We start from the raw sequence: 10,984 nt of genomic DNA, 5'->3' as shown, positions 1-10,984 counted from the left end.
CAGTTTGGCTTAGGCAGAAAAGTTTCCTAAATGAGAGCAGCCATCATGACCTTAGGAGCAAAACCTTGTCTGTTATGTGCATTTTGGCATGGGGTTAACTTCAGCTCAGCAATGATTCTCCTCTATCTTGTCTTCTTCAGTATGTCATGACTTGAATTGTGCTGGTCTTGCCTCTCTCCTCAGTTGTTTGAAGATACCCTTTGATCATGGATACCAGGCCTTCTGAAATGTTGGCTTTCCTTCGGCCCTCCTTAGGAAAAACTTCCTGAAAATGTCTTCAACTGAGTTATTTATTTTCTTTTTGGGTGCATTCCTTTAGAGAGCAGGATTTATTAGTTTAAATTTTTGCGTCATAGAACTAACTACCTGTTCTTAATAATATGTGTCCTTTCTTCTACTTCCCGTTGCCTCTTTGCTCAATTTCTCCTTAGTTTCATTTTCTGCATCTTTGCACAGTCTTCTGCAACCACCCACCTACTTGCTATTAACAAGGGACCTTTCTCACCCCCACTGTTTTGGTTGTGACTTTTACAAAGTGTATAGGTACTATGGTTTTTAGAAATTTCAATTGCATTGTTTTGATTAGACGTCATTAAAATTCCTGTCAGCAGTACATGTGTTTGTTTCTGTTACATGCACTCTAATTCTTCAGAAAAGTAACTCTTGTGTCTCAGAATGATGGTCATGTCATTTCTTGGTAATGACTGTAATGTAATGTTATGCCTCCACAGTATCATCTTTCTCCTTGCAAAATGTGATTAGTTCTCTTTCAGAAAGAAATGAGTATCAAAGTTTAAAAACGGACTAACCCAAAGAATGGAAAAACTAGTTATGGTATATCTGGGGCAGCATGCTCCATTGGCAGTTTGACCCACAGCGCTGAAAGACCAGGCATTGAAAGAATCAATAAGGACAAGCGGGTCCTCTTCAGAGCAGTGCACCAGCCACACTGAGGTACTGCAACCCCTTGTCGTGCTGGAAGGGGCTTTCACTGAGACGAGACTGCTTTAGGACAGTTCCTGAATGTTAGGTATCTCTTGAACTACTGGCAATTTTTGTTTCTTTTCTATTGACTAAAGGTTTATTTGCAGTCCTATGTAATTTTGTTCTTTCATGGGCTATCTTATTGTATTGGTTCCTTCATTCCTTCTCTGCCTAAAGAATGGCCTTGAGCTGAGCACGTAGGAAAGGGAAGAAGCTACTATTTTTTATTCCTTTGCTGTTTCCGCTGGTGAAACCAAAGGCAGACCACTTCCTTGGTATATCTTTTATCTCTATATTTTTTCTCTCTGTGTGGTCTCTTAAAGAAAATGTCAGTTAAACATGCTGTTTCTGGCTTAGGTCAGGTACTGTCTCAAGATGGATTTTAAAGGCCTTTAATGCAGCATGATCCACCAGCCCCAAGAATATCCTGACAAACTTCCAAGCTTAGTATATTTAACATGTCTGATTTTCTCTTGCCTTCAGAGGCTGTATCCTGGCTCTGATCTTATTTTATCTGTCTGAAATATCCTTTAAGGGAAATCACAAAAATACAAAAGAGGTTTTTACATAAATATTTGGATCTTGGTTCTCGGGAGTTTTAATAATCTCCTCCCTCCCCACCCCACCCCTTTCCTTAAAAGAAGTCAGAGAAAAACTAGATAAAGATTATGCAGAAACAATTTCTTTATATGCTTTCCTACTCAAAGTACAAACAATTTTTCTCTTGGGCATAAGTTCTCTCTGTCACGCAATGATTCAAAGCAGAAGGAAGTTGATTATACCAAACTCAAAGTAAAAATTGTGGACCCTGAGAAGGAAGATACCTATTAAGAAGAGTTCCTGGTGGCTAACTGGGTTCAAATTTTAAAAACACAATCTAGCAAATGACCAAACGGAACTACCAAGCAAAATAGAGACAGACTCATAGAGAGCAAGCAGACAGCTCTGGGAGTGGGAATGGGGTTCTGGAGGGATTCAGCAAAAAAGGAAAAAAAGAGAGGGAGAACTCATGGACAAGGACAATGGTGTGGTGATTTCGAGGTGCAGGGGGATAGGTGGAGGTGGAAGAGGGGACAAATAGTGATGGAAAAATTTAATTTAATTTTAAAAAATAATTAAAAAATAAAAACAGGGTCATGCACCCATTTTTACACAGGGGCCTCTCACACAAACTGCACTTCAGGGAGAAGCCTGCGCAGAGCTGCCTTCCTGCACTATGTTTCTGCAGTCAGAGCCAGCCCTTATAATGGAGTTCCTGAAATCCTATATCAACCAATAGGATTGAGACTTACCCTCCAATCAGAGCTGCACAGCTATATCCACTTCAGTAGCTTCATAAATGAATCATAATGGCTCCATTCTGACTAATAAGGACAGTGCCTTTGACCAATCAGACTTCGAGGATTTGGAGCCCTCATTTATACGAGGATGGACCAATCAGGGACCAGAAGCAGAAACTTCCATATCAGCTCCCCTCTGGCTCAGTGAGCACACTTTCTCTATCCACCCAAGACTGACCAGAACACAGCAGAGCAGAGCTGAGCTGTCTAGCCAGGGCCACCTTGCCCTGGGCCTCTTCACAGCTGTGCTGCTTCACATCCTTGCTGCTTCCTAATTGAGCGATCTATCTATATAAAAGGCTAATATGCTAAGTGTCCGACCATCCAGGTAATGATGTCAAGTAGCAAAACCTGGCTTCTTCTCCCTAGCAACCACTAGCCTCAGGTGGAAACACTTTACACTGTAGCCAAATGTCTGTGAAGCGTTTGCCTCATCTCATTTGATTCTCACAGAAGTCCTGGAGTAGGTAGCAGACTTGGTGAAATCCTATTTTCTTTTCACTAGCCAGAAAACAGAGATTTAGAAAGATTAGAAACTTGACCCAATTGAAAAGAAGTAAGAAACGGTGGACCTTGAAAATGACTTCAGGTTTTCTCACTGCGCAGAATATAGTCAAACACTGCTGCAGTTAAATATTTTACCCTTTGTTCTCCTTGCATGATCTACAATAATACTCTGCTTCGTGTTGATATTTACTGCTGTGTTGCTGACAATTACCTGAAAGAGAAGTTGCGGGTGCTTCACTGGGCTGAAAAAAGTTTAGCTACATCAGAAAGCAGGTCTAATTAAGCAAGCTTGTTCTATATCTATAAAAGGCTAAGTTGACTCACACATGTGTGATACATATAAAGCTCTCACTGGCACCAATTGCACGCATGTGTTTTGGTCTGTCATTGTCGATCATGAATTTGGTTGTTTTTGTTGACATTCTGAAGCTGAAAGAAAGCAGTGGCATCACATGGAAGTAACATTGGCAATTAAGTATGATCGTAATAGTGATCGGGTAGATATAATTATCCCCCTGTAACCGAATTTGCCATCATATTCAGAAGCAAAAATGGAGGACCTCCTTTTGAAAGAGACTTGCTCATTCATTGTAAACCAGATCCCAATAATCCGAATGCCACTAAAATGAAACAAATCAGTATCCTGTTTTCTACATTTGATGCAATGATGTATCCTATTCTTTTCCCCGCATGGTAAAAAAGACTGGAGAACGGATATTGCATTAAGACTCAGAGACAACAGTGTAATCGACAATAATTCTAGTTTCAATGGATGATGCCGAAAAGGAAAATTTTCCCATCGAATTTCTTAAAAGTATTACTCCTTTGGGAATGCCATGTCATAAATTAGAATTGAAAGTAGATGCAATCATCATGCTACTGAGAAATCTTAATAGTAAATGGGGTCTTTGTAATGGTACTAGATTTATTATCAAAAGATTGCGACCTAACATAAGTGAAGCTGAAGTATTAACAGGATCTGTGGAGGAGAGGTTGTTCTGATTCCAAGAATTGATTTGTCCCCATCTGACACTGGCCTCAGTGTCAGTTTAATCAATTTATCAGTCATTCTTTTTATCAATGTTATTTTTATATTCTGTCTTTGTTGTTCTTATTGTTTATTTATCAATCAATTTATATATCATTTTAATATACATTTTACTGATTTTCTTTCATGTCTGATACTTCTATTATAGAGAAAGGGTGAATAGCACTATTAAGATATTTCTTCTAATTAATTTCCTTTCAATGTGCACGAATTCATGCACCAGGCCACTAGTAACACTATAAAGCTGTTCCATAGCCTTGCTGCTTTCACAGATGTGCCATATCACAATTGAGCTGTTTTCACTGAAGAAAGTTTCTTTCTTCGCCACACCCAAAACTGGGGATTCCTGTTGGCATTGAATTGGTGCCAAGGACCATTGGTTAGAAAAATCCAAATAGATTTCTCTTGCTTTGGTGGGCTTATTCGCATTTCCCATATTCTTTTGCATGTTGGTTAAACTGGCCTGGGACCCAGGCATATTTGCCCAGTACAGATTAGGAAATAAAATAACTCCTTTTATATCTGATTGCTTTGTAGGGAGCAATCCATAACAGGGAGACTCTTAAACACACTCCTTTAAGACCTCTTTTGGTCTTGGCATGGGTCACACAGCAAAATTCATTTCTTATACTTTTAGCACACCTTTGGTTATAACCGCCCAATTTGCTTTACACCTAGCTATCACCTCATTAATGGCCAAACAAACTTTAAATGAAATTAGAACAACCCTTAAATTTTTTTTTAAATAGTAAGGGCCAGAACCCAACAGAAGAAACTAGCTCATTTCACCAGCCCAAAGATCTTGCAATTTTCAACAAGTTTGAGAAACATAACTCCCAAGTACAAGCCCTGCCTCTGCTTGCCCTAGAAGTGCAATAGCAAGAAGTCTGATCTGGGCAACACAGGTTAACTGTGCCAGTTGGTTTTAAGGGTGTATTTGTCAATAATTTATTGTGGGGCCTTTCCCAGGGCTTTGTGTCCACAAAAGGCTGGGGGTGTAGCGGAGAGTTTTAGCTAGGCATAGACTGTCATGTTGATCTAGGAAAATATCTCTGAGTTAATAGGAAATAGCTTCCTCCTCAGGAGCTAGGGCTAGGTTTGGGTTGAGCTACCAACTAGAAGCCATGAAGACTAAGTGTGGAATAAAGCTCTTACTGTTTCTATTCATTAATTATGCTGCTTTATAAATGTTTTTCTTGCTTAATGACTATTGCCACATGCAATGTTTGTTGGGGTCCCAAGCTGGAAAGCTCACTTTAGTGACCTTTGATCATAGTTCCATTGATCACAGTTCTGCAAGCAACCAAAATAGTTCAAGTTTTTCTTTGATTTTTGAGTAATTTTTTAATCATCATAAGAAAAGTAATTTTATTGAGGCTTTAAAAATTCAGTCTGTCTAAATACCCATGACCTTCCCATTAGACTTAATTACAATCTGATCTTAGACTAGGCAGAAAAGAAATATCAGAAGACTTCTTGAAGTCTTTTTCCAGGACTTTGATTCTAATAGCTAGAACATTGTTTGAACACAAGGCAAAGTCCTCTGGCTATTACGTCTGAGACCATGACACTTCACATTTATGGTTTTCAGAAATTTGAGTGTCCGAAGACAGCCAAGTTTATTTTTTTATTTTCTGCCCAGCACCTTTTCTTTTTTATTTTGACTTAGGTTCAAACTGCACATATGCCTTAGATGTAATTAATGACTATATGTGAAATACAAGATATAATGTACAAAACTATTTAGAGATATGATAGATCAAACCATGGTTAGGCTATCGTAGTCATTCTCATAAAGGTTCTACTAGACAAATGAATTTTTAAAGGTTTTTAGCAGTTAAGTTTATGAAAATATTTCCAGGAAATAACATATATTGCCATGTATTCCACTAATGAATGCATCTACACTTTAAACAATATTTTTAGAGTTAGGGTTAAGTGATATTCTTTTCTTTATTTCATTAAAGTGCCAGAATGTTAAATAATTCACCAGAATTCAAATTAAGTTAGTATTGTTTTTATCGCAGCTGTAGGGAAAATATTAAAAAATAAGGAAGGAAAAAAATATTTAAGGATTACATGGGGATTTTAATTAGATCCTAGGGTAATTAATACATTTTTAAAAATCAGTGTTAAATGGAGTCTGCCTTCAGGGTCTCTATATGTATCCTACTCTATGTATCAGGCTTATCTCATTTTAGAAAAGTGCACAAAAGATGGAACTAGAAATTTAATCAAACTTCTAAAAAACTCACTAAAAGAAATTTCTTTATACTAACTTCATATTCCCTTTTTTATTGTAATAAAATTGGATTTGAAATAGCAAACTACCTGCTTTCTCTGTATTAATTAAGATAATGATTTTGATAAAGATATAAGAAGAGTAAATTCCTATATTTAAAGCTGGCCAGAATAGAGTGGAGAGAAAATGCACTGGGGATATAGGTTGGCTTGGTGATAGAGGGCCTTGAAAAGTTTAGAGTATACACATACACGTACAGCCTCACATATGCAAACTGTAGTGGGGCATATAAGCAGTCATGATAGAAAAATATTAGTGCCTCCTCCCACAATCTATGTTGCCAAAATAATGGTTATGAAAACAATACCTCTGCGCTATTTGCCTGGAATGACACTCTGCTGAGCCCGGTATGACACTTGGTAAGATTTAACTGGAGTAGGACAGATATTTTTATGGTATTAGGCCAGCCTCTGTGCATATGTTTTACTTTATTTGACTGATAAACACACATACTCACTCAATTATACATTATTATCCTATATAATAAAAGCCTAATATTCAAATTGTCCCCTCGACCAGGAGTTCTACTGGGAGTTCTACTGAAAGTTCGACCAGGGGGTGATGTTGGTGGTGGCGACAGTGGCAGGCGGCTGGGGAAAGGGAACAGTGGTGGAGGTGGCAGGCAGCCGGGGGAAGGGAGGCACCCCGGCCGGCAGCTGGCAGCCGCTAGGGACCCTACCCATGCATGAATTTCGTGCACTGGGTCTCTAGTTATTAATGTTAGTTTATATGGTATCCTTTATTCTAACATAAATAAAAGAGCATTAGAAACATCTCATTTATCCTCATAATGAAAAAACAAAGAGAGAAAGAGAAGCTGTTTCAATGGTCTTGAAATTTCTGTCTTTGGTGATTCCTTTCTCATTAACCTGGAAATCCAGATTAATCTTTATAGAGTAACCTTCAAAAAATAGGTTATTTACAGAAACTTTTAGCAATCTTCTCAGGAAAAATTCCACACTAGTCATTCTAACAGTCATGGAGACTCATAGCTCCATCTTATCAATCCAGCTGTCATTCTCTACATATGCCCTCCTCCAGATGCTGCTCTTCTTGCTAAGTGCTCCCTTATGGTCTTGGTCTTCTTCATACTGTTTCTCCCACTCAGGTCCTTCTTCCTCTTCCTTTCACTTTATCCAAACCCTTTCCACTCCTCCAACTAAAATCCTTTCTCCTCTACGAAAGCTTAAAGGCTACTCCAGGTCATTTTAGACTTTCCTGTCATGCTATCAACAGCTCGTTTATTTGTTGAGTATTACTAATAAAATATGAGACATAATGAGGTTTAAGCAAGACCAGGTTTCAAGTCTTCTGAGTGAATTCCATTCCCTGGGCTATCTTTGTGCCTTTCTGCCATTTCTATTTTTCTCTTACTAATTTTTTTCTCATTTTCATCTCTCTTTTTTTCTTTCTCTCTTTTAAATGCAAAGAGACACATTCTAAGCATGGGGCTTAGAAAGCAATGCTTGGAGGAGGAAAACCAATAGATGGCAACTAGATGACTAAAGCACCCAGTGTGGAGCATATCCCATCTTTTCACAATCAAAACAAAACAAAATAAAAATCTCAAATGCCACAATCAATCAAATCAAAGGAGAACTGCATTTATTATTAGGACAATTCCCAAAGGGTTGGTATATTGCAGCCCAAGATTCTGAGAGGGAAAACAACAACAAAAACCTCACCTAGACAGTTCATCATGGAAATAATAACATGCTATACAGAAAATAATGGAAAAACATATAGGGCAATGAGGGTAGGGAGGGAATAAGAAATATAAACATGGGAGCTAAGAAATTTAGAAACAATAAAGGATATCTAAAGTTAAAAAGAAAGGAAAACAGTGGGTGCTTAAGTCTGAAGAGTAGTAAATAGAAGCCTTCACCTTTTGCCTAGAAGAAACACTTCTATAATAATAAAAGCATAATATGCAAATCGACCGAACAACTGAACAGCAGAACGACTGTCTGGATGACCTTCCAGATGACCATGCTATGACACACACTGGTGCCAGGCCAGCCAAGGTGGGTGCAATGTGATTGGTTGGGGGGCCCTGCCATCGCCCCACAATTGCCTTGCAGAGGGAGGGCCAGGTCACTGGCTGGTGGGGGTCCCCAAAGAGGGATCACCCCAAAAGAGGGAGGCCCAGGCCACCCGGCCAGCAGTGGGTGGGCAGGGCCGCCCTCTGTGGAGCCATCAATCACAGAGCCCTGCAATTGATCACCTTGCAGAGGGAAGCCCAGGCCACCCAGCTTGTGGTGCTGCGGTGGGTGGGCGGGGCCTCCCTCTGCGGGGCGATCTGGGAGCCCCGTGATTGATCACCCCGCAGAGGGAGGCCCAGGCCAGCCAGTCACCTGCAGAGGGAGGTGACTGGTGGCAGGGGAGGGGGCAGCAGCAGAGCACAGATGGCAAGCAGTGGCAGCGGCGGGGGGGGGGCCAGCTGCCAGCAGCCGGGGGTAGGAAAGCCCCGTTAAGCCCTGATTGCTGGCCAGGCCCAGGGACCCTACCTGAGGGGTCTCGGATTGCGAGAGGGCACAGGCCGGGCTGAGGGACACCCCACCCCCATGCACAAATTTCATGCACCGGGCCTCTAGTTTTTAAATAAAAAGCTAAGACAAGGCCACAGGATACCCTCCAACAGTAATGTTTTGGGTTAAAAGAGAAGCACATTTCAAAGGGCATATTCAGTGATGTTGTTTCACTAAGTGCCTCATATTTGCAAAAATGTTTTTCTAATCATCCTGCTAAAACTGAAGGAGGTATGGGGATAGAACCTGAAAAAAGAAACCCCTGTGCAAGCATATCACACAAATCTGAATGATCTAATATTCTTGAATTTATTTGGCTGGCTCTATTTTGTCCTCCCCCCAGGTTAGGTAGAAAAACAAACATGAAAATCAAGATGAAATGTAAAGCTACCATCACTTTAAAAATAGTCTTCTTACTCTGTCAAAATCAATGTGAAAAAAAGGAAAACAAAGAACTCCTAAAACTCTCTTACATTCAATAGTTAATGACTATGTTTTTAACTTTCTTTTGTTGAGTCATCAACTCTCCTTCCCCCACTCCTTAGTTTCCAGGGTCAACGAGCAACATTTTATAAATCACGGGACTGGATTTGCTATGTTTGGTCTTGAGCCAGTTTCTTTATTATCTCTGCTGTTGTACACTACAGTTTTGTAGACACACCAAATAAAATGAAGAAACAAAACCAGGAGATTATTCCCAGACTGTTTGCTGACTGTTAACTGTTACTAGTACACAAAATTTCAAACTGTTGATAGACAAAACAATGAATGGTCCTTTATTCCTGAATCTTTCAGAATAGAAACCGGGAGTGGGGGGAAGTAAGAACGGGAGGTTGTGATTTCCTTTTCTGTCAAACTCCTTTGTTCCTCCTTTGCCTCAGTTTCCTAATTTGTTGAATAGTGTTGTTCAGAATTTTGTTTTCTTCCCTAATTCTACCTAGTGCAAAATGCCTTGAGTATTTTTTGCATCATTCCATCACAACAAAAAGAGAATCAGGAAGGCTATATGTATATTCATTTATAACCTTCCAGATCTTGCTTCCAGCATTCCTCAGTCTTCAATTGTAGTGTCTCAGGAAATCTATGAAACCATGCTAGTTCACAGTCAACCCCACAGAGTTGATTCCTAGACAAGTGTTTAAATAAGTTGCTGTAAGTCATATGGCTAGTTAGGGTCAGAATTCACGAGAACTAAAACCCAACTCTTCCTATACTCCATTGAACACTGAAATCATTTTCACTGGAAATTCAGAATGCCTAAGCAGACTCAAGGTCTGGACTGGGTTTCTAGCTCAATCCAGGATGACTCTTGGACATATATGATCAGAAAGATTCTGAGATCTTGGGCTGTTTCTCTGGGATTGATGGTCTGATTCTATGGAGTTTAAGAAACCCGAGCCCTCCTTGAGCAGGACCTACTTTCTTCGTGGTTGACCCAGGGCAGAGCTGACACAGCTGAAACATTTTAGAGCACACCCACATCTCTGGTTGAACCAGAACAGAGTGGGTGGGAGAAGGGCCATCTGTTGACACGGTCATTAATCCAATAACAGTGCTGGCCAGTATCCTCTCTCGAATTAGTTCTAAGTAAAATTTCTTCAAAATGTAATTTTGTTTTATCCTTAAAATCCCTCCCTGCCCCCCCCCCCTACTAAAGACTCATCATCATCATCATCATGGAGTACCTTGCCTCAAATCACAAATCAGACCAGTATGCATGTGGGTTTTGTCCAAGTCTGCATAAGAGTGGAACATTTTGTTTTCGGAATGTGAGAAGTATGAAATACAAAGCTGCCAAAAGGCTTCCTCTGAATTGCTCTGGGACTAGGCAGGGCAGGCATTAACTTTCCCAGGGAAGGGAGAAGACCAGGCAAGTCTGAGTCAGGTAACGCCCTTGGGTGAGGTCTGAGAAAGATAAAGAATTCAGATCCCAAAGATAGAGCCCATTAAACATTCCTGCGCCCCACCGAGTGGTTCCACAATAAAGTGAGAACATGCACGCCCCAACATTTCACGGCCTTTGGACTCGCAGGGGGGGCAGCAGGCAAGGAAGGGTCGGCCTGGTGCTGCCAGAGGTTAAACATTTGTACGCCGAGAAGCCAGGAAAGTGCACCTGATTTCTTTACAGAACTGTAGCACTGCGTCTGGGAAACCTGTTGGGAGCGAATTCAGAACTAGAAAATCCAGGTCCGCACCCAGGAGCGCCCCTCCCTTCATTCCCGGATCACGCGTGGGGCCTGCGGGCGGGCGCTGGCAGGGCCTGACTCCCCGCGGG

The sequence above is a fragment of the Myotis brandtii genome, unplaced genomic scaffold (genome assembly GCF_000412655.1).
Source record: "Myotis brandtii unplaced genomic scaffold, ASM41265v1 scaffold174, whole genome shotgun sequence".
Taxonomy (NCBI): domain Eukaryota; kingdom Metazoa; phylum Chordata; class Mammalia; order Chiroptera; family Vespertilionidae; genus Myotis; species Myotis brandtii.
This window is presented reverse-complemented; position numbering follows the sequence as displayed.